Source organism: Rissa tridactyla, chromosome 15 (genome assembly GCF_028500815.1).
Source record: "Rissa tridactyla isolate bRisTri1 chromosome 15, bRisTri1.patW.cur.20221130, whole genome shotgun sequence".
NCBI lineage: Eukaryota > Metazoa > Chordata > Aves > Charadriiformes > Laridae > Rissa > Rissa tridactyla.
Window position 1 is genome coordinate 455,964 of NC_071480.1, and position 4,557 is coordinate 460,520.

The window sequence follows — 4,557 nt, forward strand, 5'->3', positions numbered from 1 at the left end:
GAGACATGTCGTGCTACGGCCCGTGCCTGCCAGCTGCCTGCGGCCCCACCCCGCTTGCCAACAGCTGCAACGAGCCCTGCGTCACCCGGTGCGCTGACTCCAGCGTTGCGATCCAGCCCTCGCCAGTCGTGGTGACGCTGCCGGGCCCAATCCTCAGCTCCTTCCCTCAGAGCACAGCCGTGGGATCCACCGCGTCGGCTGCCGTGGGGAGCTCTCTCAGCGCTGGCAGTGTGCCCATCGCTTCTGGGGGCTCCCTGGCTCTGGGGGGCTTTGGGTGGTCCGGTCTGGGCCGTGGGCTCTGCGGGCCCCTGGCACGGGGCAATCTCTTATGCTGAAGCCCATGGACTGCCTGCCCATGGTCAAGCACCAGGAGCCTCAAGGAAAGCCCTGGAGCCAGCCCTGAGAGCGCGGCCATGCTCTGCCGAGGAGCCGAGCGCCCACGCCTCTGCCTGGAGGAAGGGCCCGGCGCTGGCCTTCCATCTCTTCCCAAGGGAGCCTCTCTCTTTCCCCCTCTTGCTCTGCTTTACCTTGCGCTCCCCATGAAATACGTCCTCTTTCCTTCTGCAGCGACAGGTCTAGGTGATACGTGGTTGCCAGAGCCTTGAAGAGGAATCGGAAAGGAAGCATCCCTGGCGTGGGGACTTTCCTTCAGATGGCAGCACTTCTCTGAGCTTTGCTCAGCCTCCAAACTGCATTGCTTAAGCTCTCGTCTTTTCCATTTTCCTTTGATTGTCTCATTAAAGGCATTGGGCACCAGCTTTGCCAGAGAGTCGTCTTTCATTCTCCCCTCTTCTCCAATACCAACCACCTGAGTATCCAAAAGAGTTCCTCCCTCGGTAGAACTACAGGTTCCTCCTGAATATTCATAGAATCATAGAATCACCCCTATTGGAAGGGACCGCAAAAGAGCATTTGGTCCAGTGTTCCGTGGGCAAGGGAGCCTAGACGAGATTACCTAGCACCGTGCCCAATTGCATCTTGGGCACCTCTAGCCATAGGGACTCTACCATATCCCTGGGGAGACTGACGCAGCGCATGATCGTTCTCACTCTAAAAAATGTCTTTCCTACGTAAAGGTAAATCCTCTCCCGGTTGCTCTTTGTTCTCTCCACACGGTTCTTTGTGAAGAACTTCTGTCCTCTTTGTAGTGGCTTTTCAGTCCTGGAAAACTGTGATGAGGGCAGGGGAAGAGCATCACAGGACAGCACGAGAGCTGTATGAAGTTTAACAAAGACATAACCAAAGGGCCTGGCACAGGCTAGGTTGTATGTGGCTGAGGAGCTGCCTTGCTGAAAGGTAACTGGGGGTCCTGGTGGACAACAGCCTGAACGTACGTCAGCATTGCACCGCTGCAGGAGCAAAGGCAAATCAGATCCTGGTCTGCATCTGAAGGTCCATTACTACCAGAGGTAGAGAAATGATCACCCCATTCCACTCAGCGCTTGTCAGGCCACATGTGGAGAACTGTGTCCGGTTCTGGCCCCCACAATTTGAGAAAGACGCAGGCAGACTGGAGGAGGTCCAAAAGAGGGCCACAGAGATGATCAAAGGGCTGGAGAACCTGCCCTGTAAGGAAAGGCGGAGGGACTTCAGTGTTTTTGTTGTGAAGAGAAAGCTTGGGCAGGGAGGGCTCGTCACAGTTTTCCAGTGCAGCCTTTGGCGCTGTTTCCCACAGCATTCTCCTGGAGAAACTGGCTGCTCATGGCTTGGACGGGTCTACTCTTCACTGGGTAAAAGACCTGGCCGGACGGCTGGGCTCAAAGGGTTGTGGTGAATGGACTTACATCCAGTTGGTGGCCGGTCCACCACCACCACCACCACCACCAGAACACCAGCTGTGTTCCCCACGGCCCAGTATTGGGGCCTGTTTTGTATAATACCTTCATGGCTGATCTGGTAAACTGCTGTGATGAGTGCAGGGGAAGAGCATCACGGGACAGCACGAGACTCAGCATGGGATGTTTTGGGGGAGGAACTAGAGGTGGGGGAAGGCAAGGCTCGGGGTGGTACTGGCAGGAAAAAACATGAGAAAACTAGAGGGAGATGTCATAACGTGTTTGTCCCTCAAGAACTGGTTGCTGTTCAGGATGCTTGCCTGGCCATGGCCTGCTTCTGATCAGTGCATCCTGTCTGGTCTTTGTCTTAAGTTCTGTTCTGAACTATTTGCCCTGGGGAGGGGCTCCCTATTCTGGGTGCACGTGTGTGTATGGAAGTCTATGGGACAGCAACTGGAGTCACACCACAGGTCGACGTGGTTCCTGTCTCCTTGGTGACAGTCACTGGAGTGGGACCAGAGGTCATAGGGACTGTTTGTCTGGGGTGCCGGCACCTGGACAGACCAGGGCGAGTGGAAACAATGTGCCAGCTTGTGGAGTGTGAGAAAGCGAGTGTGTATAATTGCTGTCGAGTATCAAGCCAGATGATGCAGCGAGTGGAGCACGCCCAGGGGAGAGCAAGGTAGGGAGAGCATATCCCAAGGAAGAGATATCCCAAGGAACTGTCCAGGGACTGGTAGAGGGAGGCGGGTGGCCAGAGAAGTAGAAGTGCAATTGTGTGTAAGAGCAGGGAGATCGTGTGGGCACGAAGAGGCTCCAGCCACCCCGCTGGATCGTCCCTGTCCCTCTGACCCCTGCCAAGTCGCTCCTGACCACCCGGGACAGCACATCCCTTTGTGGCATGGCTGGCTGCTGGCTACTCCTGCCTCCACACAGGTCTTCCCTGCAGATCCCCGCTTTGTCACAAAACTAGTTAAGGGCTTGGTGTGTCTGAAATATGAGGGGAGGCTGTGATAGCTGGGATTTTTCCCATACCTGGTGGAAGGGAATGAAGAGGGAGCACGACTCTTCTCTCTTGTACCAACTGGCAGCACAAGAAGCAATGGGCACAAATTCCATTTCACGAAATGGAAACACGAAATTCCATTTCAAGGCCAGAAACCCCTTGTTGAGCCTGCTGGAGCCGTTGGCTTGGACTACAGGATCTCAAGAGGTCCCTTCCAACTCCAACGATTCTGAGACTCTATGAACTGAGAAGGGCGATGTCTCCCATAAGAAAAGACGTTACTTGAAATGTTCTGTGGCAGAAAGTGGTTTACACGTATTTTGCTTTTTGTTCCTGTGGCTGCTTGAGCCTTACTGAAGTCAAGGTAGACAACATCCGCTGCTCTTCCCTTCTTCACCAAGCTAGTCACCTCACTGTAGGAGGCTACCAGCTTGGTGAAGCATGACTTCTCCTCTGTCAATCCATGCTTACTACTCCCAAGCCAGCCCAGCCCACCTTCCTCGCTACCCGTGTTGGGAAACTGCTTCCAGGAGGTTTTGCTCCATCATCTTCCCAGGGACTGAGGAGAGGCTGATTGGCCTGATCCCTCCCTTCTGGTTCCTCTTGCCTGTGTGGAGACAGAAGCAGTCAAGGTGCGTCCTGAGCCACTTCAAACACTTGCAAGTTCCATCCCAAAATAAAGGCTACTTTGAGGGTACACATCGAGATGCTGGCAACTGAGAGCAGCATTGTTGGAGCTGGCCGACGAGGATGGGATTCGAACCCATGCGTGCAGAGCACAATGGATTAGCAGTCCATCGCCTTCACCACTCGGCCACCTCGTCAGCATGCTACTGTGGCTCCTGCCACTGCTCCCACTGCTCCTGAGTGATGCTGCTTCTCCACCTCCTGATGCTGCTTCTCCTGTTCCGGCTCCAGCTCCAGCTCCTGCTTCTGCTCCTGACGCCTACACCTTTGTGTACTGCTTGGCATCGGAGAGAAGGAGCCAGCCTCCAGCTTTTGCCTTTTGGGACTGGTCCACTCTCTCAACAGCTGGGCTGAGCTCCGGATACCTTTCGTAGAATCATAGAATGGTTTGGCTTGGAAGGGACCTTAAAGATCATCTCGTTACAACCCCTCTGCCATGGACAGGGACATGTCCCACAAGACCAGGTTGCTCAAAGCCCCGTCCAACCTGGCCTTGAACATCTCCCGGGATGGGCCATCCACAACTTCTTTGGGCAACCTGTCCTAGAGTCACACCACCCTCACAGTAAAGAGTTTCTTCCTAAAGTCTAATCTGAATCTACCCTCTGAAAAGAGGGTAGATTTAAACTGAAAAGTTTAAAACCATTACCCCTCGTCCTATCGCTACACTCCCTGATAAAACATCCCTCCCCATCTTGTGGGGCATGCTGCCTCATGTTGAGCTTCTCAACAACAACCAACACCCCCAAGTGCTCCTCAGGGCTGCTCTCAATCCATTCTCCGCCCAGCCTGTATTTGTGCTTAGGATTGCCGTGTGCAGGACCTTGTATGTGGCCTTGATGACTTCCACGAGGTTCAGGCGGGCCCAACTCTCAAGCCTGTCAAGGCCCCTCTGGTTGGCATCCCTTCACTGCACCACACAGCTTGGTGTCATCAGCAGCATTACTGAGGGTGCACTCAAACCCACTGTCCATGTTGCCAACAAAGACGTTAAACAGCACCAGTCTTCTACCGTTGTAGAAGGCCACCACATTTGTCAGGCACGATTTGCCCTTAGTGAAGCCACGTTGCCTGTCACCGATCACCTCC

The 4,557-nt window shown here is 54.4% G+C and overlaps 1 non-coding gene across 1 annotated transcript; it reads right to left on the reverse strand.

The window, feature by feature from the left end:
* Nucleotides 1-3,523: 3,523 nt before the first annotated feature.
* Nucleotides 3,524-3,605, reverse strand: TRNAS-GCU (transfer RNA serine (anticodon GCU)). The gene has a single exon. It is a non-coding gene; the product is annotated as a tRNA-Ser (tRNA).
* Between the last annotated feature and the right edge of the window lie 952 nt (nucleotides 3,606-4,557).